This window comes from Rhinoderma darwinii, chromosome 1 (genome assembly GCF_050947455.1).
Source record: "Rhinoderma darwinii isolate aRhiDar2 chromosome 1, aRhiDar2.hap1, whole genome shotgun sequence".
In the NCBI taxonomy this organism is placed as follows: Eukaryota; Metazoa; Chordata; class Amphibia; order Anura; family Rhinodermatidae; genus Rhinoderma; species Rhinoderma darwinii.
In genome coordinates this window covers 620,107,411-620,135,215 of record NC_134687.1, presented here as the reverse complement: position 1 = coordinate 620,135,215, position 27,805 = coordinate 620,107,411, and the positions used below count along the sequence as shown (strand labels likewise).

The window sequence follows — 27,805 nt, the reverse complement described above, 5'->3', positions numbered from 1 at the left end:
GTTTTTATTTCAATAAAAAAAATTTCTATGTGCTTGTATCTTTTTAAACTTTATTATCACCGCCTTAGTAATGGCCGCTGGCTGATTGACAACCTCCATTACTAAGGCGAGGCTTAATGTTAGCCGGTGCAGAGTCTACACTAACCCCCATTATTACCCCGGTACCCACCGCCACCAGGGGTACTGGGAAGAGCCGGGTACAAACCAGTACCCGACCAGCTGTAGTGACGGGCAGGCACCGGGGTGGCCGCAGGCTGGTAGTATTAGGCTGGGGAAGGCCAAAAACAGTGGCCCTTCCCACCCTTGTAATGCTGCCTGCTGCTGCTGTGTTGTATCTGGCTGGTTATGAAAATTGGGGGGGACCCGACATCGTTCTTTCCAATTATTTTTTAAATGACGTGGCGTCCCCCCCATTTTCATAACCAGCCAGATACAATAAAGCAGCAGCAGCCTAGCATCACCAGGGTAGGAAGGGCCACTGTATCTGGCCTTTCCCCTCCTGATAATACCAGCCTGCGGCCACCCCAGTGGCCGACCATCACTACAGATGGTCAGGTACTGGATCGTACCCGGCTCTTCCCAGCACCCCTGGTGGCGGTGGGTACCGGGGTAATAAAGGGGGTTAGTGTTAGCCTCTGCACCGGCTAACACTAAGCCCTGCCTTAGCAATGGATGCTGTCAATCAGCCGGCGGCCATTACTAAGGCGGTAGTAATATAGTTTAAAAAAAACCACAAAGACATAGAAAAAATATTTTATTGAAATAAAAAAAAAAAACACAACCCTCATTAACCATTTTATTAATAAAAAAAAAAGCTGTCATCGAAGTAGTCCTGGAATCCGCCGTAGTCCAACGACCGAACCTGTAAGAAAACACACAAAAAATGATTAGTAACACATGTGTTAGGGTATGTGCACACACACTAATTACGTCCGGAATTGACGGACGTATTTCGGCCGCAAGTACCGGACCGAACACACTGCAGGGAGCCGGGCTCCTAGCATCATAGTTATGTACGACGCTAGGAGTCCCTGCCTCGCTGCCGGACAACTGTCCGGTACTGAAAACATGATTACAGTACAGGACAGTTGTCCCACAGCGAGGCAGGGACTCCTAGCGTCGTACATAAGTACGACGCTAGGAGCCCGGCTCCCTGCAGTGTGTTCGGTCCGGTACTTGCGGCCGAAATACATCCGTCACTTACGGACGTAATTAGTGTCTGTGCACATACCCTAAGGCTTAGATACAGGGCCCATGTGTGATACTGTCTGTGGGACCCTGTATCTAAGCCTACCACAAGGTAGGCTTAGATACAGGGTCCAGCAGACAGTAATCTTATACAGTATAAGATTACTGTGTGCTGGGGCCCTGTATCTAAACCTACAGTGTGGTAGGCTTAGATACAGGGCCCAGCAGACAGGATCACGCATGGGCCATGTATCTAAGCCTACCATGTGATTGGCTTAGATACAGGGCCCAGCAGACAGCATCACACAATCTGTGATCCTGTCTCATGGGCCCCCTAAGCCTGCTACATCGTAGGCTTAGGGGTTGTGCAGTCCCTAAACATTGATGGCCTATCCTCAGGATAGGCCATCAATAGCTGATGTGTCGCCCGGGACCCGCAAATCAGCTGTTTTGAAGGGGCCGCAGCACTCGTACGAGAGCTGCTTCCCCTTCATTTCACTACTCGCCCACACTGTGAATCGCCGAAACCGATTCACAGTGTGACCGGAATGAAGTGACAGGAATGAAGGGGAGCAGCTCTCGTACGAGTGCTGCGGCCCCTTCAAAACAGCTGATTGGCGGGTCCCAGGAGTCGGACCCCGCCAGTCAGGGCTATCTTACCTTCCTCTTCGGCCGCGGCGGGAGTTCTGTCGTCTCGATGCTGTGCGCGGCGCATAGCGCTGTGACGTCATGTGCTGCGCACAGCGCCTGACGTCAGGACCTCCGCTGCGATCCGGAACCAGGAAGGTAAGTAAAGTATGTTACTATAGTAACAGGGGCCCGCGGCCCGAGTTACTATAGTAACTTTTTATTGATGTGGTGCGGGGGGCCGTGGGCCCCCCTGGCTTCGGGGCCCGGTCGCAATTGCGACCGCTGCGACCCCTATAGCTACGCCAGTGGTCCACGGGCCTCTGTCTCAGTCCTCAGCATCGCGCAGCTGAGAACTGAGTCGGCCAGCAGAGGAACGGGCCCCCTTCCCACGCGGGGCCCTTGTGCAGCTGCACCGGCTGCACATGCGGTATGTCCGCCCCTGACCTGTAAGTGATATTATCTGCTAGTTCTGCCCCGGTCATCTGTAAGTGCTATTATTATTATTATCTGCTAGATCTGCGCCGGTCACCTGTAAGTGCTATTATTATTATCTGCTGGATCTGCCCTGGTCACCTGTAAGTGTTATTATTATTATTATCTGCTAGATCTGCCCTGGTCACCTGTAAGTGTTATTATTATTATTATCTGCTAGATCTGCCCCGATCAGTTTTAAGCGCTAATATTGTAAAGTTTAAGCTTTTAGGAGTAACAATAGCTCAGATACAAAGCGGTGGACCATGCAAACTCAAAAAGCAGGGCCGCCAAGTGCTGAATCGTGGAGTTTAAAAATCCCCTGTCCTCTGGTATATCACTCACTACAGAGATCCACATTGCGTCTAGAAGTGACATCAGCACCAGATCTGTGTGTCCATAGCTTCATAAAATGGGTATCCATGGACGCTGCACACAAGCCTAAGATCACCTGTGACCATAGAAAAGCACAAGGCCGTAGGGGACTCCTCATGTTCTTTATACTTTATAGTAGAGGCACATTATTTCTTATATACACACTGTGAGACAGTGACAGGTAAAGTCATTGAGGGAAGGTACATTTCCCCTAGAATCCTGTCATATGTATCCTAGGCTCCAGGGAATGAGTATTGTTTGTAATAGAAAGCTCTAGCTTTCCAATCTCGGCTTAAGGAAAAGCCGGAAAAAGGGCCTGGAGTTGGATTGGGGAAGAGCAGGGAGGGTTCCCCAATCCCTATTCCATCTCTGTTTGTAGGACAAGGCTGCTGCTCAATTAGCTGCACCTGCAGCCTGTGTATAAAAAGGTGCAGACACAGTGTGTGTCAGTCTCACCCCTGATTCAGGAGAAAACATCCCCGTAATTTCAGCCGTACCGGCATGTGCAGGCGCTTGAACGCCGCGTCAATTACGGCCGTAATTAGCGCTGCTATTCATTGGAGTCAATGAATAGCGGCTCCAATTACGGCCAAAGAAGTGACAGGTCACTTCTTCTACGCGGGCGTCTATTTACGCGCCGTCATTTGACAGCGGCGCGTAAATATACGCCTCGTGTGAACAGACAAACGTCTGCCCATTGCTTTCAATGGGCAGATGTTTGTCAGCGCTATTGAGGCGCTATTTTCGGGCGTAATTCGGGGCAAAAACGCCCGATTTACGTCCGTAAATAGGCCGTGTGAACATACCCTTAGTCTGGAGTAGCCTGTATTCTATGTGAGTAAAGACCTGTGTTACTTAGTGTCCAGTGCCTGGTAAGAAGGCACTTGGTATAGTTAGATAATATCTTGTTTAGTTAGTGCTCAGACGAGCAGGATTTATTTTGTATTTTGCCTTGTTGTATAAGAGGCTGTTTCTTTGACAAGAATAAAACACAGGCAAAGCCCTGTTTATGAACTTTAATGCACGGTGTCCCTGTCTCTGGCTGCAAAGAAACCGCTGTACCAACCTCTCCTGATGCTAAACCCTCACAACACCCAGCTGCCCCAGAACTTCTTTCTAAAGAGTAGAGAGATATTAATTTTAACCATTGAGTGATATGTAGCACTATCATTCTTTTAATAACATTTTGCAGTTGCTGAGGTGTGTATTATGAGGTTCTGCAGCAGTTGTGGTGTGTATTATATATTATTGTGTTCTGCAGCTGCTGAAGTCTCTATTGTGATGTTCTGCAGCAGCTGAGGTCTGTATTGTGATTCTCTGCAGCAGCTGTGGTGTGTTTTATAACGTTCTGCAGCAACTGAGGTGTGTATTATAATTTTCTGCAGCAGGTGAGGTCTGTATTTTGATAGAGAAAAAAAATTAGGAGGGATCCTCCAGCTCACCTTGGTGTAGACCTATACTGCTTGTAGTGCTCGGGTCCCCGTGTCGGCACACGGCATGAATGGAGAGAGAAAAGCAAGAGTTGGATCCAGCGCTGATATGAATGTAAAAGAGGAACCCTTCCAAGTTTTATTATAAATTTAAAAGTGAAAACAGCAGGATATTTTCCTCAGTACAAAGGGTGATCAAGAAATCGTGCCTACGCATTTCAGACGCTTCCTGCGTCCTTACTCATGGCTGGTACCAACTTTTACTTTTCTGTCTCCGTCTGTATTGTGATGTTCTGCAGCAGCTGAGGTGTGTATTATAATATTCTACAGCAGCTGAGGACTTTTATAAGGTTGTGCAGCAGCTGAGGTGTGTATTATGAAGTTCTGCAGCAGCTGAGGTGTGTATTATGATCTGCGTTAGCTGTGGTGTGTATTCTGTATTATGATGTTCTGCAGCAGCTGTGGTGTAGTATAATATATTTAGTAAACAATAACTCTACACACCAGATATAAAGATGGTAAATAGTTTTATATTTCGGAATAATTTGACAATGGATGGAATATATGACAACATCCGAGTCTGGAGATGTCGCAGTTATCAGGATCACCGCACATGATGGGATCAGTGTTCCTATGAATACAAGATGTTCTCTTCCCCTGCCAGCGCCATGATCTTCCCCTCCTTCTTGAAGCTTTAAGTTGTGTTTTTGGTGCTTCATTGAAAGCAGTGGCTACGGCACAGGGGGCACTGAGGGTTGGTGCAGAGCCAGGTAGAGATGCAGCCCTGATGGAAGGTATGAGTACATGGTAGCACTGTGACCAGCTCCTCGGTCTCATACTCGGTCATGCAGATGACACATGACTCTGCCTCCTCCGGACAAGATATATTCCTTGTTGGGAGGTTCTGAATTTGGAGCGCTCTCCCTCTGGGCCTAGGCTGCCGTCTTCCCTGCATAGGCAGGTTTTGTGCAGGTGGTGGTGGTGGCTGCACCTGTGGCATTGCCTGTGGCGGTGGTGTCATCACGGCAGGAGGTCTGCTCGGAGCTGGTACCTCTATGGGTCTGCGGTGGAGTGGAATGGCATTTGGCCGTCTGAATTCAAATCCAGTGGTGCTGGTTGCAGATCCACTTGCTTGACGGCCGTCATCCCTGCTGCTCTCTCCTATTATTCTGGAGGACTCCGCTGGGACGGGTCTTAGTGGAGAGCGGCTTCTTTCCCTGATCTCTTCTTGTCCCCTGCGCCGCAGAGGAACTCTGACCCGTCTCTCTCTCCTCCCAGTGACATCATCTATGGTAGGAGGTCTTCCCTGTACTCTTTGGGAAGACCTGAGTCTTTGGATAATAATCGCCTGACCTATAAAGAGGTTATAATTTATTAGAATTTTACCAATTTTTATCAATTACTTTTGGGTCATAGGGACGGACCCTGCTGCTGTTATGGGAATTAGGGAGAGGGGAACCCTTGCAAAGATCAGTTCAACTATGGTCTGAGTAAAGCTGCTGAGTATAGACGTCACAAGGCAGGGGTGGAACTGGGCTGAAGGTAAAACCGCCCCCCAAGGAAAACAAATAAAGTTGGAAAATGCACTGTCTAACTAAAACATTGCCCAACAGACCCCAGGGATAACCCCTCCCAGGAAAGTTCCTACAGGGTGGGAATATTGTCTATCTCTCCCCAAACATGTCACTTACCTTGATTTTCAGGTCGGCTCAGCCATACATCATTGTCAGCAGTCAGCTGACGCAGCTCTCGGGAACTCATGGCTTAGTTACTTGAGGCTGGATTGGTGGAAAATTCGAGAACTATGTTCTCAGGTGGCCCCAGTGTTATTGGGCCTTGATCAAGGATCAATAAGAAGCTCGGAAAGTAAACACTAGATGTGTAATACAAACTAGATCGCTCTTCCGGAACCAAAATGAAGTGTCAGCAAAAGCATCAACTCAGAAAATGGCGCTGATGTCACCGTGCTCAGGGCTTATAGAACTTCTTGTCATTATGACATCATATGTGAGTGTCATTATGACATCATATGTGAGTGTGACCTCATCCTCTCATAATAAGTGACCTCCAACCCTGATATTAGCTCTGTGACATCACTACAGTGACCACACCCTCTCATAATAAGTGGCCCCCAACCCTGATATTAGCTCTGTGACATCACTACAGTGACCACACCTTGTCATAATAAGTGACCCCCAACCCTGATATTAGCTCTGTGACATCACTGCAGTGACCACACCCTGTCATAATAAGTGACTCCCAACCCTGATATTAGCTCTGTGACATCACTGCAGTGATCACACCCTGTCATAATAAGTGACCTTCAACCCTGATATTAGCTCTGTGACATCATTGCAGTGACCACACCCTGTCATAATAAGTGACCTCCAACCCTGATATTAGCAGAAACAGCACCTAACAACGGTTTTAAGTTCGGATTTTACTTGCGTTTATCTGCGGAATTTTCCGTATTGAATTTTTCAACGTGTGTATGAAGCCTGAGGGTATGTTCACACGTGCACGTCCGTTACGGCCGAAATTACGGGGCTGTTTTCAGGAGAAAACATCCCCGTAATTTCAGCCGTAACGGCATGTGCAGGCGCTTGAACGCCGCGTCCATTACGGACGTAATTGGCGCTGCTTTTCATTGGAGTCAATGAATAACGGCTCCAATTACGCCCCAAGAAGTGACAGGTCACTTCTTTGACGCGGGCGTCTATTTACGCGCCGTCATTTGACAGCGGCGCGTAAATATACGCCTCGTGTGAACAGACAAACGTCAGCCCATTGCTTTCAATGGGCAGATGTTTGTCAACGCTATCGAGGCGCATTTTTCGGACGTAATTCGAGGCAAAAACGCCCGAATTACATCCGTAATTACTGTGTGTGAACATACCCTAAGGCTCAATGCACACAATGCGTATTACTTGCGGTTTTGCGTGCGAAAATCTCATGTACATGCTGAGTAAAATCCACAGCATGTCAATTTATCTTGCGTTTCCGCTTGCAAATTGTATCTGCCTCGTTCTAAGGAAAAACTCACCAAAATCAGCAGCATGAAAACGCACCGTTTTACGCATCAAAACGTAAAAACCGCATAAAAAACGCGCAGTTGGGTGCAGTTTTTACCTGCGAATTTCTTGCGGTTTTGATGCTTATTTTCCGCATCAAATTACGCAACGTGTGTATAAAGCATAAGTGGGAGAGTCCTGTTCACCACTGACTGATATGTAACACCCTTATGTGTATTATGAGGTTCTGCAGCAGCTGAGATGTGTATTATGAGGCTCTGCAGCAGCTATGTGTATTATGAGGTTCTGCAGAAGCTGAGATGTGTATTATGAGGCTCTGCAGCAGCTGAGATGTGTATTATGAGGTTCTGCAGCAGCTGAGATGTGTATTATGAGGTTCTGCAGCAGCTGAGATGTGTATTATGAGATTCTGCAGCAGCTGAGATGTGTATTATGAGGTTCTGCAGCAGCTGAGATGTGTATTATGAGGTTCTGCAGCAGCTGAGATGTGTATTATAAGGTTCTGCAGAAGCTGATGCCGGGCTGGACACAACTGCATTGTAAAACCATTTTAATTGGCGGTAAAACGTGCTTGATTTTTGACCGTGCGCGCAGTACCGCAACATATGAAGCCCAGATAACAATCAGTATTCATTACAATTATTTATTATAGAAAAGTGTAACATTCACTTTCCTCGTTCGGCGTTCTTTTCGGGGAATTTGTCAAGGTTTCCGCCCCTTTTTATGGCAAAAATAGCGCAGCATGCGGCGTTCTCTCTGTGCCGTCACAATGGCGTAAACCTCAACAGAAGCCAGATTAACCCCATTGTAATTCAGTGGGGTTTATAGGCCAAAATTTTGATCTGTCGTACGATGGAAACATTACAGCGCCATTATAAACAGAAACCATTATGCCAGTGTGTGAACATCGCCTTATATTCAAATATGTCACGTGCCCCATCAAAATTCACCCTGCCAGGTGACGTTAGTGACTGTAGTTATATTATAATGTGACAGGAGGTTACTATATGATTTATAAACAAGGTGACAGTAACCTTCAGCACGCCAGCTTATGTGAAACTACAATTCCCAGCATGCCCTGACAGCCTTTGCCTGGAAAATGAAGTCTGTAGTTGTCAGGGCATGCTGGGTGTTGTAGTTTCATAACAGCAGGGGTGCTGAAGTTTTCTGACCTCCTGGAGTACTGGACATCACCTGACAGCAGGTGGCGCACTAGAGTAATATAGCCAGCTAGCCAGTACACTGTGGCCTTGTTAACGGTCGCTGCGGAGCCTGTCGTCATAGAGACGGGACGCGGCCTGGAAGCTCCGGAGAGAACTGCAGGGTAACGAGCGGCGTGTGATGATCCCGGGCAGGCGAGACCCATGCCTGCCATCATCTGCCAGTGACTCAATGAGGAGCTGTGGCTGTCCAGGCACGTAGGTGAGTAATGGCCACTGCTGGGGATAGTCATTGTATAGAAGTTTGTGCATGCTGGTACTTGTAGTGTCACCACAGCTGGAGGAGCACCTACAGGTTCTTGAGTTGTCAGGAAAGCTGGGTGACAACTAGTATAGCCGCCGTTACTCCTCCAACAGGGGCGCACCCAGCTTTCCCTGGACGCTGTATGTCAGATCTATGTAATAATACAGAGATACATCCCCTGGTGCTTTTTTGTTGTTTTTTACCATTCAGGAGTCTTGTAAACTTGGGTGACAACCCCTGCCTGTAGGAGCTATATGGCAGCCATGTTAGTTGTCACCCAGCTCTTACACGTACAGATTAAGAGAGTCATACCGCCCAACTTTCAAGTATCATGAAAATGGAAAACTGATGCGTTTCGCAGCAATTTGTTTTTTCTTTTAAGCCACGCCTCTAGTCCCGCCAAATCTCCCCCTATACACACCCATTTGAACCCACACAGTGTCATGCTCCCATAGTGACCCCACACAGTATAATGCCCTCTAGCTGCCACCATACAGTATAATAACCCCACAGCTGCCCCCGTATAGTATAATGCCCACACAGTGTCATGCTCCCATAGTGACCCCACACAGTATAATGCCCTCTAGCTGCCACCATACAGTATAATAACCCCACAGCTGCCCCCATATAGTATAATGCCCACACAATGTCATGCTCCCATAGTGACCCCACACAGTATAATGCCCTCTAGCTGCCACCATACAGTATAATAACCCCACAGCTGCCCCCATATAGTATAATGCCCACACAGTGTCATGCTCCCATAGTGACCCCACACAGTATAATGCCCTCTAGCTGCCACCATACAGTATAATAACCCCACAGCTGCCCCCATATAGTATAATGCCCACACAGTGTCGTGCTCCCATAGTGACCCCACACAGTATAATGCCCTCTAGCTGCCACCATACAGTATAATAACCCCACAGCTGCCCCCATATAGTATAATGCCCACACAATGTCATGCTCCCATAGTGACCCCACACAGTATAATGCCCTCTAGCTGCCACCATACAGTATAATAACCCCACAGCTGCCCCCATATAGTATAATGCCCACACAGTGTCATGCTCCCATAGTGACCCCACACAGTATAATGCCCTCTAGCTGCCACCATACAGTATAATAACCCCACAGCTGCCCCCATATAGTATAATGCCCACACAGTGTCATGCTCCCATAGTGACCCCACACAGTATAATGCCCTCTAGCTGCCACCATACAGTATAATAACCCCACAGCTGCCCCCATATAGTATAATGCCCACACAGTGTCATGCTCCCATAGTGACCCCACACAGTATAATGCCCTCTAGCTGCCACCATACAGTATAATAACCCCACAGCTGCCCCCATATAGTATAATGCCCACACAGCGTCATGCTCCCATAGTGACCCCACACAGTATAATGCCCTCTAGCTGCCACCATACAGTATAATAACCCCACTGCTGCCCCCATATAGTATAATGCCCACACAGTGTCATGCTCCCATAGTGACCCCACACAGTATAATGCCCTCTAGCTGCCACCATACAGTATAATAACCCCACAGCTGCCCCCATATAGTATAATGCCCACACAGTGTCATGCTCCCATAGTGACCCCACACAGTATAATGCCCTCTAGCTGCCACCATACGGTATAATAACCCCACAGCTGCCCCCATATAGTATAATGCCCACACAGTGTCATGCTCCCATAGTGACCCCACACAGTATAATGCCCTCTAGCTGCCACCATACAGTATAATAACCCCACAGCTGCCCCCATATAGTATAATGCCCACACAGTGTCATGCTCCCATAGTGGAAAAAATGGGACATAGATAACTTCAAAACCACAAAAAAGGCCATACTTACTAAGTGGGTGGGTGAGAACCCGTTCCCAGCAGGACGCAGACAGGTCAAAAAATGCTGCAGAAGGAGGGCGCATTAAATAGTGATAGCCACTCCCACTCTTGAGAAACTACAACTCCCAGCATACCCTGACAGCTAGAGGCTGAAATATAAGAAATACTTCACTCATGTGTCAATATATCATGTAGGAGTTTATGGTTTTCGGTATTTTGGTCGGCCATTGTTAAAGGGGTATTACGCTGTCGGCATATAAAGCTGATTCTTTGTATTACGGAAAGTGATACAATTTTCCAATATACCTTCTGAAACAATTTCTTGCAGTTTACAAGATCTCTGCTTGCTGTCATTCAATAGCAGCCTTTATTGTTTACTTGCCCTGATCATGTAATGGGGACATAGGTGCACGGCTCCTCACAGTACAGTTGTCAGAGCTGTGTTTTGAAATGATCCGTTCACCTGTGTGTCCTTCACATGACCTGGACTGATTGTTATCCTCTAAAAGTAAACAATGATGATTCCTATTGAATGACAGCAAGCAGAGGTCTTGAAAACGCTGAACTTGATACAAAAAGTATAATGAACATTTTATTACTTTTCATTATACAAAAAAATGTTTTATTTGTTGAAAATGGAATATTCCTTTAAGACATAGACAAAATATGACAGGGCCTCATAAATGTTTATTAGAGAAATGAGCTCCAAACAGAGGCTCTCCAGCTTTTGCACAAGCTACAACTCCCAGCATGCCAGCTGCCATGGCACACTCCGAGTTGTAATTTGTGCAACAGCTGGAGAAATTCATATTGGGGACCATCACATTAGGGAGTTTGCAGCCAAAGTTGATAAAATTGCCTGTAGCCACCACTAGGGGGAGCTGTGTTCCATGCTAGAGTCAGAGCAGTGGTCTGTAGCGGTGTGTGTATATATATCTATACAGTGCCCACCAAAAGTTCCGGAACACCTTCATAACATTTGAACGGCTCGAGGTAGAGCGTTGAAATTTGGTGGGATTTAATCGGCGCTGTAATGTAGATTACAGCAGTGTTTTTTATTTAGAAAAACAATCATTTTTGACGGAGTTATGACCTACATTAGCTTTATGCTAATGAGTTTCTCAATGGACAACTGGGTGTGTTTTACTATATGACCAAGCAGGCGTTGTACAGAGGAGTGTTTGACGCTGACCAATCAGTGACCAATCAGCGTCATACACTCCTCTCCATTCATTTACACTGCAGATAGCGATATAGCTATTTCGCTAATTGCAGTCACATAAACACACTATAACGCTACTCATGTGTCATGACAATGAATATACATTACCTCCAGCCAGGCGTCATGTGTATTCATTCTCCTGACCACTTCTGTAGCGTCTCTGTGAGTTACAGCATAGCAGGCGTAGTCTCGCGAGATTACGCTGTAAACTGTCATTCACAGCGAGATCTTGCTGTGCTGTGCTGTAGTCTCACAGAGACGCTACAGAAGTGGTCAGGATAATGAGTAAACATGACGCCTGGCTGGAGGTAATGTATATTCATTGTCATGACACATGAGTAGCGTTAGGCCTCATGCACACGACCGTAGCCGTGTGCACGGCCGTGATTTTCGGGTCGGACGGCTGCGGACTGTCAGCCGCGGGCCGCCCGCAAATCGTACGACATGCAAATGGCCGCCGTCATTGTTTTCAATGAGCCCGGACCGCAGAAGACGTCCGTAATAGGACATGCCCGTTCTTTCTGCGGTGCGGGCCGTGCAAAGACCGCAAAAACTATGGTCGTGTGCATGGCCCCATAGAAATGAATGGGGCCGCAATTCTCCCGTTGATTTTCGGGGGAATTGCGGCCGCCAAAACACGTTCGTGTGAATGTAGCCTTGTAGTGTGTTTATGTGACTGCAATTAGCGATATAGCTATATCGCTATCTGCAGTGTAAATGAATGGAGAGAAGTGTATGACGCTGATTGGTCACTGATTGGTCAGCGTCATACACTTCTCTCCACAACGCCCACTTGGTCATATAGTAAAACACACCCAGTTGTCCATTGAGAAACTCATTAATATAAAGCTAATATAGGTCATAACTCCGTCAAAAATGTTCGTTTTTCTAAATAAAAAACACTGCTGTAATCTACATTACAGCGCCGATCACATCATGTGCAATATAGGCAACTTATAATGTGGTGACAGAGCCTCTTTAATGGGGTCATAAAATCTACCAGTTAACGCCAAAAAATACAACACCCCCAACATCTTGGGGGCAGTGGAGTGGGCGGGGCCAGTAAAATCTTAAATGGCATGGGGGGGGGGTCGAGTGTGTGCCTATTTGAAAGCTCTTTTCAATAAGAAAACAATGGTGCAATAGATGTTGAGAGAGGATTTTTTTCGCTGAGATATTTAACTTTAAATTTATCATCTTCATTATCGGCTACCGCCGGTGTTAGCATTACCCAAAATGTACCGCTGGTAAAATCGTAAATGTGTGTGGGCGCGTGTGCGTGTGTGTGTGAGCTTGGGAATGTCACATAAAGGTGACTTTAAATTACGTATTATTACAATCGTCCTCGGCGATACAAAATGGACCTTGCCTACGATTGTAACATGATTTCATGTGTTATATTTCACGGTTATTTTTTTGGTTTACGCTCAGTCATCCAACATTTGTTTTTTAGATCCTGATTCCCAGTGACTTCCCGCACTTTTATAGTTCTGTTCTGTAAATACCAGTAGTGGAAGCAACTTTAACTTAGTGCAGTGGGAAGTCCAAGGCAGTCACAATGAGATTCATAATAGAGCGCATACTCGTACATGTTTAAGAAATGACAGCCCACATGCACCCAGAGGCTCTGCAAGGAATTTTGAAGCAAATGCTGTGGGGGCCGTGTGGCGCTATCTACAAGGGGGCTGTGTGGCACTCACTACAAGGGGGCTGTGTGGCGTTATCTACAAAGGGGCTGTGTGGCACTCCCTACAAGGGGGCTGTGTGGCGCTATCTACAAAGGGGCCGTGTGGCGCTATCTACAAGGGGGCCGTGTGGCGCTATCTACAAGGGGGCCGTGTGGCGCTATCTACAAGGGGGCCGTGTGGCGCTATCTACAAGGGGGCTGTGTGGCGCGATCTACAAGGGGGCTGTGTGGCATGATCTACAAGGGGGCTGTGTGACGCTGTCTACAAGGGGCTGTGTGGCGCTGTCTACAAGGGGCTGTGTGGCACTCCCTACAATGGGGCTGTGTGGCGCTATCTACAAAGGGGCCGTGTGGCGCTATCTACAAGGGGGCCGTGTGGCGCTATCTACAAGGGGGCTGTGTGGCGCTATCTACAAGGGGGCTGTGTGGCGCTATCTACAAGGGGGCTGTGTGGCGCTATCTACAAGGGGGCTGTGTGGCACGATCTACAAGGGGGCTGTGTGACGCTGTCTACAAGGGGCTGTGTGCCGCTGTCTACAAGGGGCTGTGTGACGCTGTCTACAAGGGGGCTGTGTGGTGCTGTCTATAAGGGGGCTGTGTGGCGCTACCTACAAGGGGCTGTGTGGCTCTACCTACAAGGGGCCGTGTGGCACTACCTACAAGGGGCCATGTGGCACTACCTACAAGGGGCTGTGTGGCACTACCTACAAGGGGCTATGTGGCACTATCTACAGGGGGAATGTAACGACGGGGGTAGGGAAACGGACAAGTGAGCCCTAATCTACCCGCCACACTGTCCCTGCCTACTTGCAACGACCAGCCCTAGGCGACGGGGTACAACTGGGCGGCGGTCCCTACGCTCAGTAAGTGCACGAGACAAACATACAAGGGAATACAAAGGGAAAGGGGCAGTTGCCCACGGCAACACCGTGAGCAACCAGAGTGGTGAACGAGCCAAGTCAAACCAGGAGAGCACGAGGTACTAAACGCAGAGCAGGAGAGTAGTCAGTAAGCCAGGGTCAGTATGGAGCAGGATCAAATAGATAGGAGCTGTAGCTGGGCCAGGAAACCACACGAGAAGAATCACAAGCAAAGGAGGAACAGGATTGGCAGGTATAAATAGACAGAGGGCGGGAGCTAGCTCCGTCTGGCCTGGCTGCGATAGGCTCTCCCACTCCTAAGCCTGCCATCCTGAGTGGTGGAAGATGGAGTCAGTCTCAGAGACGTAGATTCAGGTGCAGACTGATTACCTATGGGAGTTAACCCCGAAGCTGTGCCTGGCAGATCCTTTACAGTACCCCCCCTTTTATGAGGGGCCACCGGACCCTTTCTAAGTGGACCTCGTTTACTGGGGAAACGAAGGTGGAACTTCCTGACCAATACCCCAGCGTGAACATCCCGGGCGGGTACCCAAGTCCTCTCCTCAGGCCCGTATCCTCTCCAATGGACCAGGTACTGGAGGGAGCCTTGGACCATCTTGCTGTCCACAATCTTGGCCACCTCGAATTCCACCCCCTCAGGTGTGAGAACGGGAACAGGAGGTTTCCTCGAGGGAGCCAAGGACAGGGAGCAGCGTTTAAGGAGGGAGGCATGAAACACGTCGTGTATACGAAAAGATGGGGGTAACTCCAGCCGGAAGGAGACAGGATTGAGGACTTCAATGACCTTATACGGCCCAATAAACCGGGGAGCAAACTTCTTGGACGGGACCTTAAGACGCAAATTCCTAGACGATAACCACACCAGATCCCCGACCATAAACAAGGGGTTAGCAGAACGTTTTCTATCAGCCTGAGTTTTTTGTACGCTCTGGGACGCCTCTAGGTTCTTCTGAACCTGGGCCCAGACTGTGCACAGTTCCCGATGAACGACCTCTACCTCAGGATTGTTGGAACTACCAGGTGAAACGGAGGAGAACCGTGGATTAAACCCAAAATTACAGAAAAAGGGGGAGACCCCTGACGAGTTACTGACACGGTTATTAAGGGAAAATTCGGCGAGGGGAATGAATGAGACCCAATCATATTGACAGTCAGACATAAAACACCTTAAATATTGTTCTAGAGATTGATTAGTTTTCTCAGTTTGGCCATTGGTTTCAGGATGGAAGGCAGAGGAGAAGGACAGATCAATCTCCAACTTTTTACAGAAGGCTCTCAAAAACAATGAAACAAATTGTACCCCTCTGTCCGAAACAATATTGACAGGGACCCCATGGAGACGCAGGATGTGTTTGACAAACAAGGTAGCTAACGTCTTGGCGTTGGGTAGTTTCTTGAGGGGCACAAAGTGGCACATCTTACTGAAGCGGTCTACTACCACCCACACCACCGACTTGCCTTGGGATGGAGGCAAATCGGTGATAAAATCCATGGAGATATGTGTCCAAGGTCTCTGGGGAATGGGCAACGAACGTAGTAAGCCCGCTGGTCGGGACCTGGGAGTCTTGGACCTAGCACAAACCTCACAAGCGGCGACGTAGGCCTTAACGTCTTTAGGCAACCCAGGCCACCAATAGTTTCTGGCAATGAGGTGTTTGGTACCCAGGATGCCTGGATGACCAGATAGTGCGGAGTCATGATTTTCCCTAAGTACCCTTAGGCGGTATTGCAGGGGAACAAACAGCTTGTCCTCAGGAAGGTTCCCGGGAGCTGAACCTTGATCAGCCGCAATTTCAGAGACTAAATCAGAATCAATAGAAGAAATGATTATACCAGGAGGCAAAATACAAGCAGGATCTTCCTCCGAAGGAGGGCTGGCCATGAAGCTACGCGACAGTGCATCGGCCTTAATATTTTTAGACCCAGCCCTATAGGTAACCAAAAAGTTGAATCTGGTAAAAAATAGCGCCCATCGAGCTTGTCTCGGGTTAAGCCTCAGGAAAACCAGATTCTTGTGGTCGGTAAGGACCGTTACCTGGTGCCTAGCCCCCTCCAGGAAGTGGCACCACTCTTCAAATGCCCATTTAATGGCTAAGAGTTCGCGGTTGCCAATATCATAGTTACTCTCAGTGGGCGAAAACTTCCTGGAGAAGTAGGCACAGGGGCGGAGATGGGTGAGGGACCTGGTACCCTGGGACAAGACAGCCCCCACTCCCACCTCAGATGCGTCAACTTCCACGATAAATGGCTCCATTTGGTTGGGCTGAACCAGCACCGGGGCCGAGATAAAGCACTTCTTAAGGACCTCAAAAGCCTGGACAGCCTCAGGGGGCCAGTGGAGGAGATCAGCACCTTTGCGAGTGAGGTCCGTAAGGGGCTTAGCGATGAACGAGAAGTTAGCAATAAATCACCTGTAATAATTAGCGAACCCCAAAAAACACTGTAACGCCTTCAGTGAGGCAGGTTGGACCCATTCCGCCACAGCCTGAACCTTGGCGGGGTCCATGCGGAATTCATGAGGAGTGAGGATTTGACCCAAAAATTGTATCTCCTGTACCCCAAACACACATTTTTCAGTTTTCGCAAACAGTTTGTTTTCCCGAAGGACCTGGAGCACCTTCCTGACATGATCAATGTGGGAGGACCAGTCCTTGGAAAACACCAGTATGTCATCAAGGTACACTACAAGAAATATCCCCAGGTAATCTCTCAAAATCTCATTTATGAAATTCTGGAAGACCGCAGGAGCATTACACAACCCAAAGGGCATGACGAGGTATTCGAAATGACCTTCGGGCGTGTTAAACGCAGTCTTCCACTCATCCCCCTCTTTGATGCGGATAAGGTTATACGCCCCCCGTAGATCAAACTTAGAGAACCATTGGGCCCCCTGAACCTGATTAAAGAGATCAGGAATCAAAGGAAGGGGATACTGGTTCCTTACAGTGACCTTATTCAGGTTACGGTAGTCAATGCATGGCCTAAGACCACCATCCTTCTTCCCTACGAAGAAGAGGCCAGCACCTACCGGAGAAGTAGAGGGGCGAATGTAACCCTTGGCCAGGCATTCCTGGATATACTCTCTCATGGCTTCACGTTCGGGACAAGAAAGATTAAATATCCTACCCTTAGGATGCTTAGCTCCTGGTACCAATTCGATAGCGCAATCGTATTCTCTATGAGGAGGTAACACTTCGGAGGCCTCCTTAGAGAAAACATCAGCGAAGTCCTGAACAAACTCAGGTAGCGTGTTCACCTCCTCAGGGGGAGAAATAGAATTAACAGAAAAACATGACGTCAAACATTCATTACCCCATTTAGTAAGCTCCTCAGTATTCCAGTCAAACGTGGAATTATGCATCTGCAACCAGGGAAGGCCTAAAACCAAATCGGACGATAATCCCTGCATCAACAGTACAGAGCACTGCTCCAAATGCATGGAGCCAACAAGGAGTTCAAAAACAGGGGTATGCTGTGTAAAATAACCATTAGCAAGAGGAGTGGAGTCAATACCCACTACCGGGACAGGTTTAGGCAAATCAATCAAAGGCATAGCAAGAGACATAGCAAATTCCACAGACATGATATTAGCAGAGGACCCTGAATCCACGAAGGCACTGCCGGTAGCAGACCTACCACCAAAAGAGACCTGAAAGGGAAGCAAGATCTTATTACGTTTCATATTTACGGGAAATACCTGTGCGCCCAAGTGACCTCCCCGATGATCACTTAGGCGCGGAAGTTCTCCGGCTGCATTCTTACGCTTAGGACAGTTGTTCACTTGATGCTTTTCATCCCCACAGTAGAAGCAGAGACCATTCTTCCTGCGGAAATCTCGACGTTGTTGGGGGGACACAGAGGCCCCGAGTTGCATAGGTACCTCTGAGTCTTCCGGGGAGGAACGAAGCAACGGAACCTCGGGAGGCATCATGGGGGAGTCGGAGGAGAAAACACATAAACGTTCACGTTGTCGTTCCCTGAGACGTCGGTCAAGTCGTACCGCTAAAGCCATAACCTGGTCTAGGGAGTCAGAAGAGGGATAGCTAACTAGCAGGTCTTTCAGGGCATTCGACAGACCCAACCTAAACTGGCACCTTAAGGCAGGGTCATTCCACCGAGAAGCTACGCACCACCTCCTAAAGTCAGAACAATACTCCTCAACAGGTCTCTTACCCTGACGTAAGGTCACCAGCTGACTCTCAGCAAAGGAAGTCCTGTCAGTCTCGTCATAAATGAGTCCGAGAGTAGAAAAGAAACGATCAACGGAGGAAAGTTCAGGGGTGTCAGGAGCCAAGGAGAAGGCCCACTCTTGCGGCCCTTCCTGGAGCCGGGACATAATTATACCCACCCGCTGGCTCTCAGAACCTGAGGAATGAGGCTTTAAGCGAAAGTAAAGCCTACAACTCTCCCGAAAGGAGAGAAAAGCCCTCCGGTCCCCTGAGAACCGGTCGGGCAACTTGAGGTGGGGTTCAAGAGGTGAGGTGAGGGGAACTACCAAGGTAGCATCAGGCTGGTTGACCCTCTGAGCCAGGGCCTGGACCTGTAGGGAGAGACCCTGCATTTGCTGAGCCAGGGTCTCAAGGGGGTCCATAGTGGTGTCAGGGACCAGGGTAGACTAGGTATGGGCTAGTGATTATGTAATGACGGGGGTAGGGAAACAGACAAGTGAGCCCTAATCTACCCGCCACACTGTCCCTGCCTACTTGCAACGACCCGCCCTAGGCGACGGGGTACAACTGGGCGGCGGTCCCTACGCTCAGTAAGTGCACGAGACAAACATACAAGGGAATACAAAGCAAAGGGAAAGGGGCAGTTGCCCACGGCAACACCGTGAGCAACCAGAGTGGTGAACGAGCCAAGTCAAACCAGGAGAGCACGAGGTACCAAACGCAGAGCAGGAGAGTAGTCAGTAAGCCAGGGTCAGTATGGAGCAGGATCAAATAGATAGGAGCTGTAGCTGGGCCAGGAAACCACACGAGAAGAATCACAAGCAAAGGAGGAACAGGAAAGGCAGGTATAAATAGACAGAGGGCGGGAGCTAGCTCCGTCTGGCCAGGCTGCGATAGGCTCTCCCACTCCTAAGCCTGCCATCCTGAGTGTTGGAAGATGGAGTCAGTCTCAGAGACGTAGATTCAGGTGCAGACTGATTACCTATGGGAGTTAACCCCGAAGCTGTGCCTGGCAGATCCTTTACAGGGAATCTGTAAATGAGGGGCTGATGGTCATTTTACTGTGAGTGGTGGGCTGATGGTCATTTTACTGTGAGTGGCGGGCCGATGGTCATTTTACTGTGAGTGGTGGGATGATGGTAATTTTATTGTGAGTGAGGGGGCTGACGGTTATTTTACTGTGAGTGAGGGGGCTGATGGTCATATTACTGGGGGGGCTGATGGTCTTCAAGTGGTTTCCACCTCTGACCTCCAATTGAAATGAATAGAAAGCAGAAAATACCTGCGGCGCCCGTTTGGTGCTTTTTTGCCTGCGTCTTTTGCATTAGCTTCAACGGCTTAAGAAAAAATGCAAAAAACATGGTCAAACAACGCTGTCAATTCCTGAAGGAATATTGAAGCAGATTCTTTTTTGCCTTACAAAAAACGCTCTGTGAACACACCCTACGAGTGTAGTACTTGTTTTTAGCAGTTTTCTGTCTTTCTGGAAACAATTTTTGGTACGGGTGTCCTGAGTAAATTTTATTTTTCCAGTCCAGTCTGCCTCGAGTCCAATAAGATCAGGAAACTCTGTACTAGGCTACAGTATTACTCCGGCCTACGCAAGGATCCCTTCGTGGAGCAGCTCAATTAGTGGTGGCAACGGGGCGTAGGTGAGTACAATTTTTGTTTGGAGGCACTGTCTACAAGGGGGAGGTGGGGGGGCTGTATGGCACGATCTACAAGGATGAGGTGGGGGATTATGGCACTGTCTACAGGGAGGCTGTATGGTAAAATCTACAGGGGGGCACTATACTGTGTGGGGGCCACTAAGCGGACATTATACTGTGTGGGGGTACAACAGGGGGCATAATACTATGGGCACAATTAGAGGACAAAATAGTGTGTCCTTGAAGGGGTTGTAATATATTATATTATTAAATATTATTATTATACTATATGGGGGCAATAAAGGGGCATTACAATTTTTTTATGGAGCATTTTTTTAAAATGGTGTGGTCAGAAAGATCATTTCGCACGGAGCGCCATCTCTCCTTAGGCTAGGTTAATTTTACCAGTGAGATATAGATTATATTAAAAAAAATAAAAACAGAAAATCACATAGTCATAATTATATATATTTATTTGCATTGTACACAGAGAAATAAGTATTTGATCCCTTTTCCAAACAAGACTTAATACTTGGTGGCAAAACCCTTGTTGGCAAGCACATCAGTCAGACGTTTTTTGTAGTTGATGATGAGGTTTGCACACATGTTAGATGGAATTTTGGCCCACTCCTCTTTGCAGATCATCTGTAAATCATTAAGATTTCGAGGCTGTCGCTTGGCAACTCGGATCTTCAGCTCCCTCTATAAGTTTTCGATGGGATTAAGGTCTGGAGACTGGCTAGGCCACTCCATGACCTTAATGTGCTTCTTTTTGAGCCACTCCTTTGTTGCCTTGGCTGTATGTTTCCGGTCATTGTCGTGCTGGAAGACCCAGCCACGAGCCATTTTTAATGTCCTGGTGGAGGGAAGGAGGTTGTCACTCAGGATTTGACGGTACATGGCTCCATCCATTCTCCCATTGATGCGGTGAAGTAGTCCTGTGCCCTTAGCAGAGAAACACCCCCAAAACATAATGTTTCCACCTCCATGCTTGACAGTGGGGACGGTGTTCTTTGGGTCATAGGCAGCATTTCTCTTCCTCCAAACACGGCGAGTTGAGTTAATGCCAAAGAGCTAAATTTTAGTCTCATCTGACCACAGCACCTTCTCCCAATCACTCTCAGAATCATCCAGATGTTCATTTGCAAACTTCAGACGGGCCTGTTAATGTGCCTTCTTGAGCAGGGGGACCTTGCGGGCACTGCAGGATTTTAATCCATTACGGCGTAATATGTTACCAATGGTTTTCTTGGTGACTGTGGTCCCAACTGCCTTGAGATCATTAACAAGTTCCCCCCGTGTAGTTTTCGGCTGAGCTCTCACCTTCCTCAGGATCAAGGATACCCCACGAGGTGAGATTTTGCATGGAGCCCCAGATCGATGTCGATTGACAGTCATTTTGTATGTCTTCCATTTTCTTACTATTGCATCAACAGTTGTCTCCTTCTCACCCAGCGTCTTACTTATGGTTTTGTAGCCCATTCCAGCCTTGTGCAGGTTTATGATCTTGTCCCTGACATCCTTAGAAAGCTCTTTGGTCTTACCCATGTTGTAGAGGTTAGAGTCAGACTGATTAATTGAGTCTGTGGACAGGAGTCTTTTATACAGGTGACCATTTAAGACAGCTGTCTTTAACCGGTTAAGGACTAGGCTGTTTTACAGCTAAATGACCAGAGCAAATTTCACAATTTTGCTATGCGCTTCTTTACATGACTATAACTCAGCAGGTGAATAAAGTTCATCTTTGAATTTTACACTCTTTTTAAAGGACAGATAGGGCTTTGTTTTAGTGGCATTTGTCAGTATATATCATTTTTTTTTTTTTCACTAAAGTGGGCAAAATTGGAAAAAAATGCAAGAATTTAACAATTGCGTCGGTTTATGCTAGCATTTTTCACACACGGTATGAACCACGGCCAAAATTAATCTCCTTTCACATTCTTCCACTTCTCCCGTGCATGGGGATACCAAATATGTGAGCCTTATTCACTGTGCGGGCATGTGCCAGGGCTTGGCATAAAAGGAGGCTTTTTGGCCTTTTCGGTCCAGGAATTTTGCATTTGATTTTATAGCAGCATACTGTTTTCTGGGGGGCCTAATGCTGCTGAAACATTAGAAACACCCCATAAATGACTTCATTCACACAAGTAGACCCCACAAGGTTTCCTTCAAGGGGTTTATCATATTTTTAGACAGTCCAGTTTTCTTCTGAAAGTTTCGTGAATAAGATGGAACAAAATAAAATCAGCACTTTTTTAGCAAATGCGTCAGTTTAGGCTAGTATTTTTCACACACGGTATAGACCACGGACAAAATTCATCTCCTTTCACGTTCTTCCACTTCTCCCGTGCATGGGGATACCAAATATGTGTGCCTTATTCACTGTGCGGGCATGTGCCAGGGCTTGGCATAAAAGGAGGCTTTTTGGCCTTTTCGGTCCAGGAATTTTGCATTTGATTTTATAGCCACATACTGTTTTCTGGGGGGCCTAATGCTGCTGAAACATTAGAAACACCCCATAAATGACTTCATTCACACAAGTAGACCCCACAAGGTTTCCTTCAAGGGGTTTATCATATTTTTAGCAAGTCCAGTTTTCTTCTGAAAGTTTCTTGAATAAGATGGAACAAAATAAAATCAGCACTTTTTTAGCAAATGCGTCAGTTTAGGCTAGTATTTTTCACACACGGTATAGACCACGGCCAAAATTCATCTCCTTTCACGTTCTTCCACTTCTCCCGTGCATGGGGATACCAAATATGTGTGCCTTATTCACTGTGCGGGCATGTGCCAGGGCTTGGCATAAAAGGAGGCTTTTTGGCATTTTCGGTCCAGGAATTTTGCATTTGATTTTATAGCCACATACTGTTTTCTGGGGGGCCTAATGCTGCTGAAACATTAGAAACACCCCATAAATGACTTCATTCACACAAGTAGACCCCACAAGGTTTCCTTCAAGGGGTTTATCATATTTTTAGCAAGTCCAGTTTTCTTCTGAAAGTTTCTTGAATAAGATGGAACAAAATAAAATCAGCACTTTTTTAGCAAATGCGTCAGTTTAGGCTAGTATTTTTCACACACGGTATAGACCACGGCCAAAATTCATCTCCTTTCACGTTCTTCCACTTCTCCCGTGCATGGGGATACCAAATATGTGTGCCTTATTCGCTGTGCGGGCATGTGCCAGGGCTTGGCATAAAAGGAGGCTTTTTGGTCCAGGAATTCTGCATTTGATTTTAGAGCCGCATACTGTTTTCTGGGGGGCCTAATGCTGCTGAAAGATTAGAATCACCCCATAAATGACTTCATTCACCCAAGTAGACCCCACAAGGTTTCCTTCAAGGGGTTTATCATATTTTTAGACAGTCCAGTTTTCTTCTGAAAGTTTCTTGAATAAGATGGAACAAAATAAAATTACCTTTTTTTTTTAACAAATGCGTCAGTTTATGCTAGCTTTTTCACACACAAAATGGACCACGGACAAAATTCATCGCATTTCACATTCTTCCACTTCTCCCGTGCATGGGGATACCAAATATGTGTGCTTTATTCACGGGCATGTGCCAGGGCTTGGCATAAAAGGAGGCTTTTTGGCCTTTTCGGTCCAGGAATTCTGCACTTGATTTTATAGCCGCATACTGTTTTCTGGGGGGCGTAATGCTGCTGAAACATTAGAAACACCCCATAAACGACTTCATTCACACAAGTAGACCCCACAAGGTTTCCTTCAAGGGGTTTATCATATTTTTAGACAGTCCAGTTTTCTTCTGAAAGTTTCTTGAATAAGATGGATCAAAATAAAATTAGCAATTTTTTAGCAAATGCGTCAGTTTATACCAGCATTTTTCACACACGGTATAGACCACGGTCAAAATTAATCTCCGTTCACATTCTTCCACTTCTCCCGTGCACGGGGATACCAAATATGTGGCCTTATTTATCACATAGAGAAGTAGGAGGGCGGAGGATAGAAGAAGATTATTTCACAAATCGCTTTTTTTCAAAGCTGGTTTTACAAAACTCAACAGAGTTTCTATAACACTTCCAAAATATCTGCTCTTGAAGCAGAAATCCCAAAATATTCATCTAGGGGTATAATGGGAATTTATTTTTTGGGGTTTTCTAAAATAAGAAATTTCAGGTTAATGCAAATGGAGCTCTCCAGCAGATGAACTTTAGAAAACATCAAACATGACATCCACCCCCCACCCATTCCCTCCCTCACCCTTGGAGTAAAATCAGGGGAAAAATAAAAACGTAATGTAGGGCAAATATATTTTCAACAAATTAACTAAAATCTAATAATTCAGAACAGTGTGGTATTTTTTAAAACATGGCTCAATGCACAGGCCTGGTTGCGAGGGACATGAGGGACAGAAATATCGGGAATCTTTGCGGTGCCCGTCTTTTCTGCAGACGCGGCACTTTTTCTGGGGGTTGCTTCTGGTTGCTGTTGGGGGAATCCGACTAATGAAGTGTCTTTCAGTCAGTCGCGTGACATCCTCAGACTGGGGGCATTCTCGGGTGTCCTGAACATCAAAAATGAGGCCTTCAATAATTTTCTCCTGGAAATCCAGGTATGTGTCTCTGCCTCTGTTTTTTTTATAGAGCACAAATGAGTTGTGGATTGCCACCTGTAACAGATAAATGGCCACTTTTTTGTACCAGGTTTTAGTTTTGCGTTTTACTAAATAGGGCTGTAAAACCTGGTCGCTTAAATCCACCCCCCCCATGTACTTGTTATATTCGGACACGCTCACTGGTTTGTGCTTGTCCGATGTCGCCCCTCTTTCCCTCACTGCCACTGTTCCTGCGGTATGAATCGTGCTTAGCACATACACATCTTTGCGATCCCTGAACTTGACCGCCAGCAATTCTTCAGATGCATAAGCACAGGAGTCCCCCTTTACCATGCGCTTCCCCACTAATTGCTGTGGAAAACCAATTCGGTTTTTGCGCATGGTACCACATGCCCCAGTCCTTGCAGCATGCAAATGCCTAAACAGGGGCACACTGGAATAAAAATTATCACAGTACAGGTGGTACCCTTTGTGAAGCAGAGGCTGCATTATCTCCCACACGATCTTACTGCTGGTGGAAAGATCAGGGGGGCATCCAGGAACATTTATTGTGCGGTCCCGCCCTTCATAAATCCTGAAGGCGGTGGTATATCCTGACCCGCTTTCACACAATTTGTAGAGCTTAACGCCATATCTTGCCCTTTTTGAAGGTAGATATTGGCGAAAGCTAAGTCTGCCATGAAAGTTGAGGAGGGATTCGTCCACACTTACATTCTGCTCAGGGGTGTAGAGTTGCAGAAATAAATTATTCAGGGAATTTATTAGCGGTCTTATTTTGAACAACCGATCCCGGTTTGCATCGGTACTTGGGGGGGCCTGTGCGTTGTCATTGAAGTGGAGGAACCTCATTATTGTCTCATAACGAGACCTGGGCATTACTGCAGAATATACTGGGGTGGCTTGGGCGGGTCTTGTTGACCAGTAAGACCTAATGGAGGGCTTTTTGACAATACCCATATTTAGGGTGAGCCCCAAAAAAATTTTTAATTCCTGCAAATTGGTGGGCGTCCAATCTCTGGCATGGGTGGATGAAGGTTTCTGCCTTATATATTGCGTGGCATATAAATTTGTTTCGTGGACAATCTGATTTAGGATGTCGTCCGTTATAAATAAATGGAAGTAATCCATTTGGACAAAATTTGTATTGTCCACGGTTATGCCAGGAGTGGCCGTAAATCCGTGGATTCTAGGCCCAAAAGATGGGGCAGGTGCCCATACAAGAGCCTGGACTGGAGGGACCAGGCTGTCCCGTGCTACAGCGCTACTTGGCCCTGCGCTTTCAAGTTCTGCAGTTTCAACTGCATCAGGGACAACGTCCCCTGAAGATGAACCTGAAGTGACGCTGTCATCGTCACTGCCCAAAACAGGTTCCATCTCGGACGCCATCTCTGATGCGGTCTCCGACTCAGACCACAGCATGGCGTATGCCTCCTCGGCGCTAAACAACTTCCTCGCCATAACGTAACTAACACTAACACTAACTAAACAAATTTTTTTTTTTTTTTTTTTTTTTATAAAACACACAAACTAACTGCTATATATATCTACACTACCGCTAACAAAAAAATAAACCGCTATTGCTATATATATTATATATATGTGGATATATATATAATTATATACTCCCTACCTGCCTATTCTAATAGAATAAAAGAAAGAAAGGTAGATAGATAGAAAAAAAGATAGATGGATAGATAGATTGTATAGATAGATAGAAATCTATCTATACAGAGAATGTTTTAGTGTAACTGTATTTTTTTTCACTGTAATCTTCTGGCAGCAATTCTCCCGAGTCTCTTCTTCTCCTCAAACTGAAACAATGTTTGAGGAGAAGAAAAGAGGCAGGAGATTTACTGCCAGAAAAGTCAAAATAAAACAAATGTGGTCGCTGTGATAGGTTTTCACAGCGACCACATGATCAGGGACCATCAGATTGGTCCCTGATACTCTGCCCAGTGCCCAGAGCTGTTGGTAACAGCGAGGGCACAGGGCTGTGTGCACGCGATCGCGTGCACACTGTTTTCTATGCAGAAATGCATGTGATCGCTGTGATTGGTTGTCACAGCGATCACATGTTCAGGGGCCAAAAGATTGACCCCTGACATTCTGCCCAGTGCCCATGGCTGTTAGCAACAGCCAGGGCATAGAGCTGTGTGCACGCGATCGCGCGTGCACAGTCTCTGAAGTGCGGCCGTATATATACTATACGCCGGACTTTAGAGACCCTGACCGCTGGCCGTATATTTACGGCCAGCGGTCGGGAACCTGTTAATGCAGGCACCAAGTTGATTTGGAGCATGTAACTGGTCTGGAGGAGGCTGAACTCTTAATGGTTGGTAGGGGATCAAATACTTATATCTCTGTGCACAATGCAAATAAATATATATAATTTTGACTGCGATTTTCTTTTTTTTTTTTTTTTTATATAATCTATCTCTCACTGGTAAAATTAACCTAGCCTAAAAATTCTAGACTGTTCATGACTTTGACAGCGGGCAAACTTACAAAATCAGCAAGGGATCAAATACTTATTTCCTTCACTGTATGTATACATTCTTTCTGTGTGTGTTTGTATATGTATACATGCCTCCTGTGTGTGTGTGTGTGTGTGTGTGTGTGTGTGTGTGTGTGTGTGTGTGTGTGTGTATACATACATACCTCCTGTGTGTGTATATGTATACATGCCTCCTGTGTGTGTTATTTGTATTCATGCCTCCTGTGTGTATTTATATACATGCCTCGTGTGTGTGTGTGTGTGTGTGTGTGTGTGTGTGTGTGTGTGTATACATACCTCCTGTGTGTGTGTGTGTGTGTGTGTGTGTGTGTGTGTGTGTGTGTGTGTGTGTGTGTGTGTGTGTGTACATGTATACATGCCTCCTATGTGTGTGTGTTTGCATGTATACATATCTCCTATGTATGTGTGTGTGCATAAGTATACATGCCTCCTGTGTGTGCATGCCTCCTGTGTGGGGCTGTACGGTAAAATCTACAGGGGGCTGTATTGTGCCATCTACAGGGAGGGGGCTGTATGCTGCTATCTACAGGGGGGGCTGTATGGTGCTATCTACAGGAGGGCTGTATGGTGCTATCTACAGGGGGCTGTATGGCACTATCTAAAGGGGGTCTGTGTGGCGCTATCTATAGGGGGGCTATATTATGCTATCTATAGGGGTGTCT

General features: G+C 46.8%; 1 long non-coding RNA gene across 1 annotated transcript in view; it reads left to right on the top strand.

The window, feature by feature from the left end:
• The first annotated feature begins 8,374 nt into the window (after positions 1-8,374).
• LOC142663349 (uncharacterized) overlaps positions 8,375-27,805 on the top strand; it is a 26,211-nt gene continuing 6,780 nt past the window's right edge. Inside the window, exon 1 of the long non-coding RNA XR_012851085.1 lies at positions 8,375-8,548. This is a non-coding gene — a long non-coding RNA (uncharacterized LOC142663349). The remainder of the gene's footprint in view (positions 8,549-27,805) is intronic.